Source organism: Tamandua tetradactyla, chromosome 4 (assembly GCF_023851605.1).
Source record: "Tamandua tetradactyla isolate mTamTet1 chromosome 4, mTamTet1.pri, whole genome shotgun sequence".
Lineage (NCBI taxonomy): Eukaryota > Metazoa > Chordata > Mammalia > Pilosa > Myrmecophagidae > Tamandua > Tamandua tetradactyla.
In genome coordinates, this window is record NC_135330.1 from 181,685,061 (window position 1) to 181,702,928 (window position 17,868).

The window sequence follows — 17,868 nt, forward strand, 5'->3', positions numbered from 1 at the left end:
GGTGACAGGCAGGCTTAGAAATGTCACATCAGTCAATATGGCATTTGGTAGAAAGAACAAGTAATATGTCTAATCTTCCTTATGGTAAACATGCATTGTGTTTCATTTGTTTTTGGTAATTATAAGAAAGTTGGGGGGGAAAAAAAGGAGTACATGCTTGTGGTTAAAAAGAGAAAATAAACCAGTATAAAAAAACATACCGTGAAAAGTAGGTCTCCTCACTAAAGACAATCAGTATTACCATTCTCTCACAAATCTCTTGAGAGAATCTTATAAGCACATATATTGTACATATCATTGTCAATCTATAATTGTGTATAGCATACGTATACATTTTTATACACTTATAGTTTATATATTCAGTTGTGTACGCATATGTATATATTTTCAGGATAAAACATAATAGTGCTGTGCACCTTATCTAATAACCTGTCTCAGGGATAATTTCTTATGAGCACATACTGAACCACCCAGAGCTAAGGCTTATCAGGTGTGCCCCAGCGCAACCACACCTGCTTTAACGTTTTCCAATGTTTTTCTACAAATCTTAAGAAACTACTGTCTCAAGTCCCCTCAGTGAGCCCGTCCCCTCTGCCCTGGCTGCCTGGCCTGGGAGCTTTGGGTGGGCGTCGCGTCGCTGGAGGGCTGGCTTGGCACCTCCCGGCCACACCCTATACTGCTGTAGCCTGGTTCCCTTCTTGTGTCCACTCCGGCCAGTAAGAGACGGAGCTCCTGGTAGGGGAGCCAGTACAAAATGATGCCTGAGGCCCACATCACCCCCAGGTTCTCCCAGAGTCACCCTTTTGTGGCCATTTCTGGGGACGGGCAGACTCCCTTATACTGGACTCATTTAAAAATAATTATTGTATCACACATTGTTTTTTAAAAGCCTTTTTATTTCATAACAGTTTCAAACACATAGGACAGTTACAAAAGTGAAACAACCCCACTTAGAACTCCAACATACCTCTGTCCCCGCAGATGCCCAGATCCCCCAATTTTAACATTTTGCAACATTTACATGATTCTATCTATTTACCTGTCTGTATGTCTGTCTGTCTGCCTATTTATCAATCCATTTTCTGAACCCTTGAGTGTAGGTTGCATCCATCATGCTCCCTGAACTTAATACTGCCATGAACATTTCAAGGATACTCCCTGTGTGACCACTTTAAGTGCAGTCATCAAGTTCAAGAATTTTAACTTAAAGCTTACAGCCTATATTCCAAGTTTTTACATATGTCTTAATAATGTCCTTCTGAGCCTTTTCTTCTTTTTTTATTTCTGGAAACACACATACAACGTACATGTACCCATCTCCCATCTCTTTGGGTGTTGGGTGCCACACCCAAACATACCATTTAGGGGGTATTCACAAATGTTGTGGTATCCTCATCATCTTCCATTAATAAACTTTCCCATCTTCCCCTACACCTGTTATGTATTAAGTCCCTAACCCCCCTTGCCTCCCACCCCTGGCAACTTGTACTCTTAATTTCTGCCTCGAGTGGGCTTGCATGTTCTCCTGTATTTTCTCTGTAGCTACATGAGGCTTAAATTGAACATCCTAAACTTGTAACAATGTTGTTTGCTTTGATAGGAGCTGAGCTTCTATAGTATACACACACTGTGAGCCTGTAGCCCTCCATCCCTCTTTCTTTACGTATTTGTTGTCACAAATTACATGTTTATACATTTTGAGCCCCGTACCACTGATTTATCTTTACATTTTATGCAGTCGTCTTTTAGATTCTGTAGGAAGTAAAAAAGTGGAGTTACAATTTAAAAATACAAAAATACTAGCATTTATATTTACTCATGTTATTATCCTTGCCAGAGATCTTTATATCTTCATGCAGCTTCAGTCTGTTGTCTGATATCCTTTCCTTTCAACCTGTGGAACTCTGTAGCATCTCTTGTGGGGCCGGAAAGTGGTGACTTCTGTTTCTCTGGGAATGTCTTCATTTTTCCCTAATTTTTGAAAGTGCTGCCGGATGTGGAATTCTTGGTTGGCAGCTGCTTTTTTGGGCACTTTGACTATGTTGTCTGCTGCCTTCTCGCCTCCATGACTCTCTTACAGCTTTCAGAATTCTCTCTTTCTCTTTGGCATTTGACAGTTTGATTATAAGTTGTGATGTGAGTTGATTTGGGTTTATCCTCTTTGGAGTTTGTTGACGTCTTGAATGTCTATAGTCGTGTCTTATGTTAAATTTAGGAAGTTTTTAGTCATTTTTTCTGTGATTGTTCTCTCTGCCTCCTTCTCTTTCTTCTCTCTCTGGGATTCCCACGGTGCATATTTTGGTATTCTCGATGGTGTCCTATCAGTTCCTTGGGCTCTGTTCACTTTTCTTCATTCTTTCTTCCTTCTGATCGTTAGGCTAGATTATTTCAGTTGTCTTAGCTGCATGTTAAGTGATTCTTCTGCTGACTCCAATCTGCTATTGAATTTCATAGAAACATATTTAAAAATAAGCTCATGCCACAGGAAGAAAATCCACCTGTGGTGGGATTTAGGAGGTTCCACTGGGAGATGAAAGAAGCCTGGTATGCTTTTATGCACCACACACCTTCCCCCTTAGTACCTTTTCCATTTCTGTTATGAATTAGCTTCAGGGTCAGAGATATTAATAAAGAGAAATAGCAATTGGGCATTGCCATTTTTATCCAAACCTTCATAGAAAGCAAAGAAAAGGACAATGAATCTGCCTTTAATTCAGCAAAGTCTGAAAATGAGAGGAACAGTCATAACAAACAAAATGCGTGTTTTATTTTATGGGCCAATAGTTATATTTGATAGTTATCTTTGGTATGCACTTATATTGTTTCTCAGACTTACGCGAAATTATGCTTAAAAGGCAAAGTACGAGGAAAGATAGCTGGTATTTCAATCTTCTGTTTCATAAGTAAATAAAGACATGCAAATTATGTCTTTTTGCTGCTCTGACTGACCTTCCATTCTTTGGGGATGGGTGGCTGTTTAGTCTTCCGAGGATGCTTTGACCTTGATATTAGGGTGCTTTGTTGTGGGTCCATGTAGGTTTTCTTCTTACCAAGATTTGGATCAGGTGTTATGTCATGGATACGTGGCTACAATTAGCAAGAGGCAGTATTTATTCTTTAGGAAGGATTTAGCAGTTGTACTTATGAATTAATAGCTTATTTTATCAGGGAAACAAAAACTCTATTTAGTTTCCTACAGGCTTAAAATAAATTCTAGGAAGAAGCTAGTCATTATATTTTCATAGTGCTCTGAAGTCTGAAGTCCAGGCATGAGCCTGTCCAAAGCTAATTTTGTCTACTGCAAACTCTTCCAATATGAAGGAAAACTTTGTGTTGCATTGAGGCCCATGCCCACTGAGTCACCACGCCAAAGAGAGCATCACAGGTCCTTTTAATGGATTCCTCGCTGCTTCCTCCTTCATGGAAATGCTCTTTATTTCTCAAACAGTTGTTCTCTCTTAATGTACCCAAAGTGAGCCTTGTACATCTCTTAATATGCGGCATATCCTAATAGTTAATGATTCTTCTCTAACCCCCTAGTAAACCTAGGTGAGAATTAATTACTTATTCAAGAGTACTTGCTGAATACCTTCTCGGGGTGAGCCCTGAGGAAAAAAACCATGGTCCTCACGCTTAAGAAGCTCTGGTCTGGAATTTAGAAACAAGGGATCATTTACATAGATGTCCTGAAGGCACAGCACAATAAAACTCATTCCATAGGGGAAAGTAAAATCTGTTTTGATTTAAAGAGAATACAAATCGCATTGGGAGACGTGGAAAAAGTTTTCAAGAAAGGACCTTTCTTTCTTCCTTCCCAACTTCCTTCCAGCCTTCCTGACTTTAGTCAGTGTCTATTTAGGAGGGACTTAGCATGTGTCACATGCTGGTTTCAAGGGTAAGTAAACACACACACACACACACACACACATATATATATGCACACACATATATATGCATAATATATCTATTATGTTTATATTGATTTTATAGTATATTGATTTTTTCCCCCATCGAAATAAATGCATTTATGCAGCATTATTTTAAATGACTACAAACTTTTCTATCGTGGAGCTATAGAGCAATTACACATTTTCTTGTGCTGGGCATTTAGGGTTTACAGTTTTTGTTAATGTAAGCAGACGAAATGAACACCCTGGCACTAACCAGTTTTCGCAGTCTTAGTTATTTCCTTTGGGTAAATTCTCAGAAATGGGCAGGCATGCACACTTCTAAGGTTTTTGCAGCATATGAAGTAAATTGCCCTCCCCAAATGTACTAGTTGATGCTCTCACCAGTAGAATCTCATTGTGTTTATTTCCCTGTGTGCTACTAAGGTTTTACCAACTAAATAGGTGAAAATTTTACCACCTCTATGTATTGTTTGGATTGCTACTGAGTATAATATTTTTGGTTTTATCATGTGCTAACTAATTATTTTGCTGCTCTTATTCCTCTTCCTCCTCCTCTTCTCCTTCAGATTGCCTTTTCATACTTTTGGCCCATTTCTCCTAGGGACTTTTTTTTTAATTGATTTATAAAAGCTCTTTATTTATTAAGAACATAAGCCTCTCTGGTAAATCCTGAAAGCATTTGCAGATGGGTGTCATTAGGACTGGTGAAAAGAAAGTGGGAGAATAATCTAAGCAAAAGGAATGGAAGAAGCAGCAACATGGAAGGGGGAAATGATGAGGCTTATTTGAGAAACTGAATGAATATTGTGGTGAGCTGGAAGACAGCACATAAAAATGCATATGAAAGGCTCCAAATAAGCAGAGGTGGAGCCATAAACTGAGGCCAGAGCACAAAGGATCTTCGAATGCTAGGTTCAGGACTTGAAAGAAAAGTTCCGAAATTGTGAGCAAAAGTCAAAAGGTGTGTGTGTAATAAATGGCTGGTGGCCAATAAGTTATTATTCTTAATATCATTTGTATTTCTTTCACCTGTGGGAGTGGAAGGAGTTTTCAGAAATGCCAGTGAGCTTGAAGACTATTCTTGCTTTTCTTCTCTCAGGAGTGGGAACATGAATTATTACAGACTTAACCCTAACTACTAATAATTTTCAGTTGTGTAAGGGATCGTTTGTTTAGCAATACTTTTCTATATTCAGTTGTGTTTGGTACTGCAAGAGAACCCTGAGCTCTGGAGACATTTACAATCATCTTGGGAGGGAAATTGGGGAGACATAAAGTACACGCACGCACACACACATACACACACGTAAACATATACAAACTATTTCAAAACCTCCAGTCTATGAATAGTTCAAAAGGTATACTTGTTCAGAAAAGGAAGAGTCACATTTGGTTGGAGAGCAAAAGACTTGGAAAAGGGGCAGTGCGATGGTGTCTCAGTGGCAGAGTTCTCACTGCCATGCCGGAGACCCAGGTTTAATTCCCAGTGCCTGCCCATGTGAAAAAAACAAAAAACTTGGAAAGGGCTTTGGTTGGTTAACTGACAGTGAGAGCGATATTGCATGGACTTAGCCTCCACTGTCAGACCTTCTCCTGGAATTGCTCCAGGTCTAGATGAATTGATGCTGGGGCTTGACTTTCCTTTTGCATTGGATGTCAGCTCAAATCCTACACCCAACCCAATGACAGAGCCTACAGCAGATAGTAACCTGAGGCTGTAGCCATTTATTTTCTCCTGGAGCATGTCTTTATGAGGGAGAGTTCAGAGTTTCGGAAAGAGTAGAAGGTTTTGGAAAGAGCCTAAGCTTTCAGGTAAACCTGTCCTGTTTCAGGTGTCAACACCAATATGGATGGGCTAAATGACCTTGTACATGTTCCTTAGCCTTCCTAAACTTAAATCACCTCATTTGCCAAATAATCACGGTAAAACCTTCCTGAGAAGATTTTTGCAAGAACTGAATAAGACCATACCTGTTTATACCAGGCCTGGCATAGTGGAAGCCCAATACCTGGAGAACATTTTTTCCTGGGAAGGATTGCATCCCCTGGGAGAGAGGGATGAGAACAAAGTATTGTCCCAAGTTTTGCTTCCTCAGCTGTTAAAATATGAAAGGTCACAAAATAAAAAGAAACCATTTCATGTTTTCCCTCTCTATTAAGTTGCACAGCAAACATGGTATTTTGTTTTCGCTGTTCCTTTCTGAAATTGCATGATGCAAATCTCCAGAACCCAAAAAGGACCTCTTGCGAAAACACCCCGTGATTCATGGCAGGAAAGGTCAAATTGTTTGAAAATGACTAATGATTAGTTTACGGTGCTTATAATACAGGTTCCGTAACAATGGAATTAATCTTTAGAGGACAAAATTAAAAGGTAGTTTACTCCCAAGGGAGCTGTGTGGGGTTTGCATCATTCGTTATGATGAGTACTCATCGGGACAGACAGCAGAGCCCCAGGATGCCTCATTGTTTAATCAGTATGGGTAATATCAAGTTGATTAATCCGCTGCGCTTCCTTCTGACACAAGCTGCTCGCGTTGCAGCAGTGGAAATGCTTCCATTCTGCATAATGCCAACCACTCTGAATTCGGAGGGGCTCCTGGTCTCGCCACTGGGTGTGGGAGGAGGGTCCGGGAGGGCGGGGGGAGGGGATGGGGACCCGTTTTGTAGATCGTTGGTTCCTCTGTTTGGGGCCATCCCTCCGTTGTCATTTTGTTCTTTGCAAACACTAATCTCAAAGGTGTCATTCTAAAGGGTATCAGAGAGATGGAAATGGGACAAATTCTTGAATCTTGATTTTACATGTGAATGATCCGTTTCTGTGACTGATAAACTGGCTGAAGGGTAAACTGACAGGTGTGCAGGGGCCACCGTGTTCCAGGTGGTTCCAACAACAAAAATGCTGCCAAAGTTAGATGTCCTCTTGGTCTTCTCCACCTGCATATCTGAAAACATGGACAATCTTTATCCAAGAGTTTCAGCTCTGGTTGGGGCCAAGGGGAGGTGTGCACCTGTAGGAGTACAGAGGGCCCTTTGGGGTGCATGTGGTTGGCATCACCTTGATCTTGCCCGTGGAGGGAGGTCCCCGCCCCCCACCAAGTTCTGGGCTTAGAGCTACAGGCAGCACCTTGAACTTGGGGGTTAAGGCAATTAAGATAAAACAAAAGGTAGCTAGCTGCTCTTGTCGCCCTAACCATCATGTTGTGTGTCCAATCAAAACCACTAAAAGAGAACATTATTTTAAAGTATTATACCTATTTTGATATATACGATTTGTTCTAAGAGGGTGCCAGTGTGTATCTATGCATTTTATGCACTTCAAAGAAATAATTACATGGCAGTAACGAACAGTGGGGCTCAGGGAGGCCATTTAGCATCACCATCTAATAATGTGCTCTGACGTAGATGGTGTCCTTGGGTAGCATCTCCAAAGAGAGCTGAGCTGCCGGCCTGCATGAAAGCACCCCACTCCTATTAAATGTGATGGTATATTGTGTATGGGTGCTCTGACTCAACAGGAAATGATGTGTGTGTGTGTATGTGTGTGTGTGTGGTGTGGTGTGTGGTGGTGTAACTAATTAAGAGGGGGATAAGACTGACACGGGAGAGAAAAAAAATAAGTTGTGGAATGAATAGTATCCTTACTTTTGAATCTCTCTTGGAGATTCTTAAAAAGCATGGATATCCCAATGCAGTATTGTGCTTGATAAAATGCTCAAGCCTATTGAAATTCTGAAATTTGGAATTGTATAATATGTATCTTGATCCTCAATCTCCATTTACATAATTTAGCATTTCACTGTCTCCTACGTTTAGAATTTTGGAAGAGTTATAAAGTGGCGGTTTTGGCAACTGCCAAATCTTAGGGCAACAAAGAAAATTAGCATATATATATATCAGCATAATTTTTCATTAGACTTGAAGAGAAATATAGCTTGCTATATTGAAAACTGCTCGATGGCAAACAAGAAACTTATCTGTATTACCGGAGAGAAGAGAAATTTCCTATCTTTTCACCTTGTAATACAATTACATAAAGAATATTGGTAAGTACAATATCATAGCTATTTAATAAAATAGAATTTTACTATTTGTAAAATATATTGTCTTTTAAATTTTTGCCTGTTTCATTTTATGGAAAACATAAAAAACACTCTTACAACAATAAATAGTCTTATGAAGTCTCATTAAAAATATATACCAGCTGTACGTGCAACTAAGCTAGTTGGGGTGGATTTCCTCTGGATTTCTGGGTATTAGCATATTAGTGATTGAAAAGCCATTATTTTCCCTAAAGGGAAAATCTCTTAGCATTTTACCAGCAAATTTTGAAAAGGTATATATTTAAAATAAACCTTCACCTTATTTTTAAAAGAAAAGAATACATATTAAAAAAAACATTTAAAATCTGCTAAGATTTGCCCCCTTGAGAAAAATAGAAACTTAGGAATGCATAGTAATGCTATAATCTCAAATACTCTGCTGTAATTGCCAACTGCTACTGCTGTGAGCCTTGCTTGAACTTAGGGTTTTATTTCCCCCTTAAACTAAAATTATTTGTTTTATGTTTTCCGCTTCTTTGTTTATATTTTTTTGGTATGATTTTGCTTCCATTTCTGCATTTTGATTAACTTCCATGAAAAAAAAAATAGTACAAATTGGCCCAAATATTAGTTAGCTGCCAGTGTATGTGCTGATATTTGATGCTGTGTGTGTTTATGGGAGGGTTGTTTTTCCATCTAATGACATTTTGATACTGTTTGTTGTTAACTGAATGCTTCCCTTTTAACAGTGAGCACCATAAGTTTTTCTAATTCCATGTATGACAGGTATCACCTTTTCCTTTTCTAGTATTTGGCTAATACACGTCATATCACGTACTGTGCATTTCTTATTGCAAAAACATGCAGGTAATTGAATGTCACGACCGAGCCCACTTGAAACACACTGAAGAGAGGAGATTCCCAGTTGTGGGTTTCCCATTGGCTGTACTTCATCTCTCCGGTGCAACCTGTATGTACTAACCCGGGTGACGGTGCATAATCTTGACCCTAATGCCTGTCTCTAGAGACCAAGGTGCAGTGGTTGAGAGAGCAGCAGATCTGAAGTCCCCTTTGTGTCTTAAAATTCTGAATCATAATGAACCATTAACATGCCTTCCAGCCTTACATTTCCTCCTTCTACTTGCTTTAGGAAAGAGATGTATGAGTACAAAAAGGAAGTAGAAAAAGCTGTTGTTAGCATGGAGCAAAAAAACAAACCTGGGTGTTCTGATACAAATGTCACATCTGCTAATGGAAAAGGTTAACAGTTACTAAAACAGAGGCTGAGGAAGCAAGAGCAGCCCCAGCCTGGCTTAAGTGATGTTTCTCTCAGAGCTGTGTGTTCTTTAAAGAGATTTGCCTAGAACCTTTCTTGAACATCTGCTCGTGTACCAGGGACTGGATTAAGCATGATATTTGTATTATCACACTTAATATTTACAATCACCCTCTGAAGTTACTCTGTGAGCCCCCACTTTGTAGATGGAGATTAAGTCTCTCAATATTATAGCTAATATGTGGCAGAGTCAGGATTCAAACCCAGGTCTGCTGGACTCCAAAACTGTAGGTTGTCACTTTGTGATTATTTGGACATATTTGAGGAGATAAGATAAATTCTTCCATACAAAATGCCAGTCTGTCCAGAGAGGGATGTAAACAAAGGGAACTGCCATCAACTGGAGAGAAAAGTGAGGAGAGGGAAGCATTTCACGCCGACAACAGAATTTCCCCATAGTGAGGGGGATCTGTCGATCACTGGGGTAGCTCTCTGAAAACTGGATTGTGGAATTTCTCCTCTGAGTAGGAAGCAGCCTCTTCCATCTGGAAAGGACTTGTGTAGTCCGGCCCTGAGATTGGGGGACAGGGTCCCAAATAGCCATTTTGGTGCTAAGATTCTAAGGCCCTGTGAATAACTAAAGAATATGATTTGTTTATTTCCATCTGTGGATATTAATGTGAGTATAAGGAAAATGTGTACTTTTGATTACAGAAAACTGAATTATAGAAAATTACATCTATTTTTCTAAGCCCAATAGCATCTTTCTTAATTTTAACTTCTACACAGAATAGAAATTGAATGGAGGATATGAGGAGTATGGGATGGAGTGGGAAATTGAGCTCTCAAGCATTCTAGGGCCAGTAATATGTAAAAGATGGAACAGATGATAAGTAGTATTGTAGTAATAACAGTTGATGTCCTCAGAAGAAAATAGTTCCCATTTCAAAAGTATATCTTAACTACTTTGAGAAATTAATGCCTCTGCAATACAGCTCTGGACCATTACAAAGTGGTTTGAAATTAGATTTTGGTGTTAGATTCTGTTTCTTCGCTAATCACAAGTGTTCATTTTTTCCCATCCTCTTGTCCACTACTGCCATTCCAGACATAATTTATGCTTAAAGAGCACTGGTTCAAGTTTTAAGATTTTTATTGATAATTTAAGTTTCAAGAATATGAAACTTCTTTCAAAGGAGGAAAGAAATACTTTTTTTTCTCACATTTAAAAATCCTACTAAGAAAACAATGCCAAGTTTAGTTTTGAAAAATAGATCCAATGGCATCCTGAACTTTTGGTAGAGAAGTCTCAGAATAGTATGTATAACAAAATGAGCTTGAGGCATAGCAATCCTCACATCATTATTATGCAACAGTTGTGAGCTAGTACTTTGGGGTAAACTTGGGGAGTTGTAGACGTTAATATTTTATTGCATAAGAGGGGGAAAATATTTTGTGGTATGCGTGAAAGCCCAAAGTTTTCTTGGAGCAGTAGGCTTTTGTTTGAAAGCTTTCTGTTCTGTGGCACCAGGTATATCCCTGGCAGGGCCACTCTGTTACCAAACACAAGCCTCTCACAGAATGCAGGGGGAATGAGGGTCTTGAGCAGACGACATGGTGGCTCTGAGATAGCGTGGCGGCTCGGAAGTAGCCTGGTGCTCTGAGGTAGCATGGTAACTCAACTCTTGGTGACCATAGTCCCAAATGATGTGAAATTACCAGCTTTAAACCCTGCCGTTTGATGAGTGGCCAGTCTTGCTTGCCTATTTTTTTTTTTTACTTGCCATTTAACCATAAGTAATGAGATAATTGGAATACTCATTAGAGACTAGCCAAGCACTCCAGTTTGAGGAGCAGTTTGTGACCCTTACTGGTAAACCCAACATCTTAACCTATGCCAATCCCTACAAAGATGAGGGTGGAAATAAGACATGATTTGCATCTTTCTTTGCTTCACTAACAGTTTAAGGCATGGTAAAAAAGAAAGAATGCTTGATGAAGACAAAGATTTTTTAACATTATAGACACATCCAGTGATTTTTTTTTTTCTCCTTCTCTTTTCTCATTACCAGTCAGGCCTGTTTGGAAAGACTGTATCTGAGGTAAGAGAAGGATTACAGCTTTAAAAAAAATACATTTATCATTATCAAATGGATCTGGATATTAATCAGGTTTTACCTCATATAATTTCCTTAATGGTAAAGACAATAATGATGGTCCCTGCAAACATCAGTAGAAAACTTTTAAAGGGCTCCCACATTTAAAGGGCTCTAATACCAGTACCTGGTATTAGACTTGCAATGGCAGATATGTCTGTCCCTCTTTTGTTAGTGAGGAAAGAGAACACTGTCCTGTAGTTACTGAGGCAAAATGACCTCTTTTCTCCCTCGATCTTTGTACTTTATTAAAAACTTCATGCTAGGTGAAGCAAGGGATTGATCTTCAAATCCTAGCTGGATCCAAACTAATATGGGCCTCATCAAAGGCATATGGTTTTGTAAAAGCATGCAAAATTTTGGTTTGAGTGATAGCAGGAGGTTGGAAATAAGGTTTCACTCATTCATTCGTTTCTTATATTTTAGGCCTTCCAGATGCCATAGTGAGCATAGCCCATAGAGTCCTCATGTAGCTTACAAGATAGCAGAAGCGAGAGAAATTAAGAGACTACAGTGCAAGCACCCCGAGGACAGAAGTCCAGAGTGTTATGGGAGCACAAAGGAGGAAAAGAACAAGGAGGAGGGTAGGAACCATGGCAGAGGCCAGAGGACGGCAGGGTGCAGGATGAAGGTGCCAGCAGGAGTACTCCAGGCAGGGACAGGAGCTAGTGGAAGTGGAGGAAGTTCAGTACGGCTAAGGAACGAGGTGAGGCTGGGGAGTTCATCAAGCAGCCTTATCCTACAAAGTCCTGCTTTGGGACAGCTTTTGGTAGGATAGTGTCATAACAAGTGTGTATTATTTTACTTTAAGGGGGAAAGTGGTCGGGGGGGAGAAAGCCTCAGGACTGGGAGGTGGAGCAAGAGGTTCTTTCAGTAGTCAAGCCAGTGGTTCACATGGTCTTGACTAGTGATTAGTCATTGGAATGGAGAATGGTTGCCAGACCAGAGAGAGATTTATGAGGGTAATAGATAGATTTGTGACTGCTTCTATGTGAGTAGTCAAAGAGAGGAAGGTGTCAAGGATCAAATAAGGCTTAGGTGGTTGGGCGAATGGTGATGCCCTTCATGGAAGCAGTGAAGACAGAGGGAGCGGTAGATTTGGGTTCAGTGATGAGGAGATGAGCTTGTTTTGAGATGCGTGCAGCGCATCCTATGGAGATGTGCAGCAGATGGTGTTATAGGTCTGAGGCTCAGGAAAGAGGCCTGGACTGAAAACACAGATCTCAGAGTCGACAGTGTCCATAGTACCTGTTAAGGACATGTTAAGTCGAGGTAATTTATAATGACTGATAGAGCAAATCAATCTCAAGTTTCAGTGGCTTACCTTAGTAAAAATGTCTTCCTTCTCAAGTACATGAAGTCTGATGGGAACATTCTTGGACAGGCATCTCTCCTGTCCTGTGCAGCTTCCTCCTAATGGAGACCCAGGGATCTGTCAAGGCTTCCATCTTGTGATGCTGCCATTTTTTTCTGGCTTCCACTGAAGGAGAATGACGATTTGGAGAATCTCTTATGAGATTTTATGGACCAAAATCCACTTATGTCCTAATCCGACTGCAAGGGAGGTTGAAAAAATATAGTTTTATGTGTATGTCTCAGAAGAGGAACTGGTTTGGTGAATGTGTTAGTTTTCTTGGGCTGCTGTAACAGTGTCACAACCTGGGTTGCTTTAAACAACAGAGATTAATTCTCTCATGGTCCTTCAGAGAAGAATCCATCCTTGGTCTGTTCTGGCTACTGGTGGGTTGCCAGGAACCCCTGACATTCCTCAGCTTGTAGATGCTTGGCCTCCATCATCACATGTCATCTTCCCTTTTGTGTCTGTCGGTCTGTGTGTCCTGATTTCCTTCTTTTATAAGAACATCAGCCATATTGGATTAAGGGCCCACCCTAATACAGCTTGGCCTCATCTTAACTAATCACATTTTCGAAGACCCTACATCCAAATAAGGTCACAATCATGGGACTAGGGGCTAGAACTTAAGCATATCTTTTGAAGGACACAAGTCAACCCATAACAATGAGCTTCTAACCATTTTTTCCATACATGGTAGTGGTTATGATCACCTAAGGGGATTATATAGGATAAAAAGTGCACATGACCCAACTCCATACTCCATGGAACATGAATGTGTACATATAAACAGAGAGGAAGAAAACAACAGAGGATACTGAGATGAGCCATAAGTAGGAAGAAAATCATGAGGGTCTGAGATCCCAGAAAGTAAGCCAATGGAGAGTTTTAAGAAGAAAGAAATGGACAAATGCTAGGGAGAGGTCAGTTGAAGGACAAGTCTATAGCCATTGATTTTTATGAAAAGAAAATTTCTTGAGATATTTTGACCTGGAGAGTAAAGGCATAGCTATCCATTCATATAAGTTATTTATTTACTTCCCCAGGCAAGTGTGGACTAAGTAGAGTAAGTTAGGAAACTATTCTTATGTATTCACAGCTTTAAAGTCTCAGCTTGCATAATAACAAGGGACACAAGCTGAAATTTCATCTATTCTATATCAACTTCAAAGGAGCCAGATTGGAAGTAACTGGGAGCTGTGATTTGCACTTTGATAACTTAAGTGAAATAAATTGAGGGTTCCAATTGGAAAAAAAAATGACCAAGTCTATTCCTATAGACCTTAAATATTATCCAGGTTAGAAATTTCAGCTCATGGGGCAAAAAATAAAATCAGTTATTCATTAATACATATTTTAATACCCCAGAGATGATAAAAATTGACCTTATTATATTGATGCCTTGCTATACATTTTTGTCATTAATATTTGTTCATTCTGAGCAAAGTAGGACTTGTTGTCTAAGAAACAGAATTCTATAAATCAGCATTTTTCAATAAGGACAAGCTAATCAGGGAGCAGCTAAAGATACAACTCAAGGATCTGGACAGAACATGGCATATTTTCTTAAAATCTTCCAGTCCTCCCAGGTATAGTTCTGTTACTTGCAATGCATTGAGTTAGAATTACTGGCTTACATTCTCGTTCTCTCTCACTGGTCTGCAGCCCTGGAGCTTAAAATAGGTAAGTACTTAAAAATAGGTATTCAGTGAATATTGAATAATTAAAACAATGCATTTGAACTATTATATTTGATTCTCTCAGCCACCTTGCAAAGTGAGCTAGGCAAATAGTATCCTTATTTTACACATTGGGATAATAAAGATGTAAAGTGATTTGCCCAAGTGGGTAGGCACTCACTTAGTAAAGTAAAGCTCTTACTTGAATTTGAGATTTTCTGACTCTCAGGCAAATATCTTTTCTTCCTTACTTGGAAGCAACTACCCAATAGCTTCTAACTCAACTGCTGTTTTTTTTTTTTTAAGACCTGCTTGTAATAATATATTATGTTCACATAGTTATTCAAAGCCGTGTTATGTTATTTGCAAAATTATGCCCATATCTCAATTGTAATTTGACCATAAATATTATATGAATAGTATATGAATTTTATAACATTATAGGTTTAATCATGCTAAGTCTTATTTTTGTTCCATACTTGGTATCTTCATTTTCCAGGCTGCTAAGACAAATACCACATAATGGGTTGGCTTAACAATAGGAACTTATTGGCTCACAGTTTGGAGACTAGAAGGCTTGCTTCCCACTGGGGTCAGTAGCATTCTGGCCAGCCAGGACAGCAATCCTTGGGTTCCTTGGCTTTTCCATCACATTGCAATGTCCTCTCCTTCCTCTACCGGGTCCCATTTAGTTCCAGCTTTTAGCTCCTTCCATGACTTTCTTTCTTTTTTTTTTTTAATAACCATTCTCATATCAGGGTTAAGACCCATCCTGGTTCAGCTGGCCACAACTTGACTGAAAACAGCATCTTCAAAAGATCCTGTTTGCAATGGGTTTACTCCCACAGGAATGAAATTAAGATTACTTGTACCCATCTCCCCACCCTCCCAGCCATCGCTCCCCGGGGTACATAATTCAAACCACCACAGTGGGGGCATGCTCATAAGTAAGTACATTAAAGATACCCATTGTTGGGGGGCATTAAAAACCTTACCTTGTATCAGGGAGTTGAATTTCCCGAGTCTGACTTGGAGGTACCTTGGTTGGCACCAATCTCAGAACCCAGGGTGCAGAATAAATGCCTTCTGCGTAGAAGATGCAGTGATTCACCTCTTGGTTGTTTGTGCCTCAAATTCATCTTCCAGAGAGAAATACCATCATTCATAGTATTTATGAGGCTTCACACAAAGTCCGTTTGACAAGACATAGGTTTTTCTCTCTTGGAGCTTAAAATCTTGGATAATAATAGCTAAAATGACGTGTTTGCCTAGAATAGTTCTATTTTTCACCTATTGTCCTGATGACATCATTAGTAGTGTGCCTTTTCACTTCCAAAAATTAGCGTGAAATTATATGATCACACTATGTGTAGCTAACATTGACTGAGTCCTAACTGGACTGTGCACTAAATGACTTGCACTCATTACCCAGTTTGATCTTCACTGCATTGCTAAGAAGTGCTATGGCATTGAAGGTAATAGCCCAGATTCTAGCATTATCTGCTTTGGTTCAAATCCTGTCTCTGTCATTTATTAACTAGTAAAAATTAATAAAGCACTTAAAACAGTATGAGCCAAAGAAAATAATATCTGGTAGGTAAATTGTTGTTAACATTTTTCAGATAAGAATGCTGAAGCTCAGCTTATGAGGATAACAGCCTATAAGTAGCAGGGCCAGAATTCCACATGAATTTATTAAGTTTGATATTTATATTAGGTTCAAAGGAGGAATAAATATATTTGATGGGCTACTAGGGGAAGACAGAGCGATCCTATTTGGATAGTGGATCAATCATTTGACATGGTCTCACTTAAAATAGAAGGCATTTGAGGCTCAAAGAAATTAAATAGCTTGCCAAATTTCAGAAAACCAGTTGATTGAGAAGCCAGGCCTTGTTCTCTGCTCCAGTTTTTATTTTACCTTCAGACTTACTGGCTTCCAATTCACCAGACGAGGAAGGCTTAACCTCAGTATTAGATACGATGTGATGATATTGTTCAGAGACCAATAGAAATGCTCCAGAATCCTCTCTTATCATCACCACCTCCACCATCATCAAAGATTTAAAAGCCAAGTGAACAGCTTTATCAATTGAAAAGGACATAGGCTGAGAAGAGGATATCTTGAGCAAGTAACTTAACCACTTTACCTTTTTTTTTTTTTAAATCTTCTATATCCTCATTAGCAAAAAGAAAAGAAAAAAGGGATAGCAATACAGACCACAGACTGGATTAAACTGGATGATGTATTGAAAGTGTTTTATAGGCTTTAAAGAGCTGTGTAAACGCTCTGCTATCTTTTAGTAACTATCCTACTTTCATCTGTCTTTCTTTTTATCTTATTTAGTTTTTCCTTCGTTAAATATTGCATGTGTAAAATAATGTATTTTGCAAAATAACGTGTTTTGCACATATAATATTTGCATGTAAATAGGGAGCTAGGGAATTATTTCATATAATCGCATTCTGCTAGGAGCCTACTATTTGTTATGGGAGAGAGAAATTAAGGATAAAGAGAAAACTCAGTGACAGGAAGACTCAGTATAGTTTATCATATAATGTCATAAATGATGAAACAGAATTAGAGGTGGGAGAATCTGTCTGGGACAGTCAGAAGCAGTACCACATATTAAGGCTAGAATAGCCTAAAATTGCACATTAATTCTATGGAACAGCTTTTTCCTGGCTCATTTAAGGCAAGTTTGCAGTTTTACTTCATCTCTGAGAAGAAGCCTCATGTTTGATATGACTGCCAGAGAACTGAAAAACTCCTTGGCAGTGATAACACAAAACTTAACATAGTTTCTAAATGCAGGGGGAAAATAGCATTTTTAAAAATAAGTCTCATTGTAATGAGATACAACAAATAAGACTCACTGAACACTGAGTACTAGGCACTATGCTTTACACGGTTTAACTAATTGCAGCCTTAAAGAAAATGCATGAGTTGGGTACCGTTATTCCCATTTGAGGTTCAGAGAGGGTCGGTAACTTCTCTAAGTTGGAAGAGTTACTATGAAATGGCAGAGCTGTGATTTGAACTTAGGCTGACCAGATCCAAAGTACTCTCAAATTGGGTTATACTGCCTCTGTCTTGTGAAGGTTAGGTTGAATCCAGGCATTTTGGCTACAAGTCCCTTGTTTTCTGTATCTGAAGTCATTTTCTAATGGGCAGCCTTGAAGAAAAAGCATATACCCAGACACAGTGATGTTCAAAATGTTTAATACCTGCATAACAAGTTCCGACTGATTAGCCCAGAAAGAATGCTTGACTGATCAGAACGTACACTCGGTAAAACTAGTCTATGCTTGTCCTGTGAGATCAGCACCTGCCAAGTCGAGGCAGAGAGGCTCTGTCAGGTTGGGCAACCTCTTCGATCAGTGGCCAGGTTGAAGATCAACCCTAGTCAGATAAGAAAAATGGAAACAGTGGCTGTGTCATCATCCCT

At 39.3% G+C, this 17,868-nt stretch overlaps 1 long non-coding RNA gene across 3 annotated transcripts in view; it reads left to right on the forward strand.

Annotated features, from left to right (window-relative positions):
• Nucleotides 1–11,843: 11,843 nt before the first annotated feature.
• Nucleotides 11,844–17,868, forward strand: part of LOC143679569 (uncharacterized) — a 257,853-nt gene continuing 251,828 nt past the window's right edge. For all 3 annotated transcript variants that reach the window (XR_013173850.1, XR_013173848.1, XR_013173849.1), the window contains exon 1: nucleotides 11,844–12,092. This is a non-coding gene — a long non-coding RNA (uncharacterized LOC143679569). The remainder of the gene's footprint in view (nucleotides 12,093–17,868) is intronic.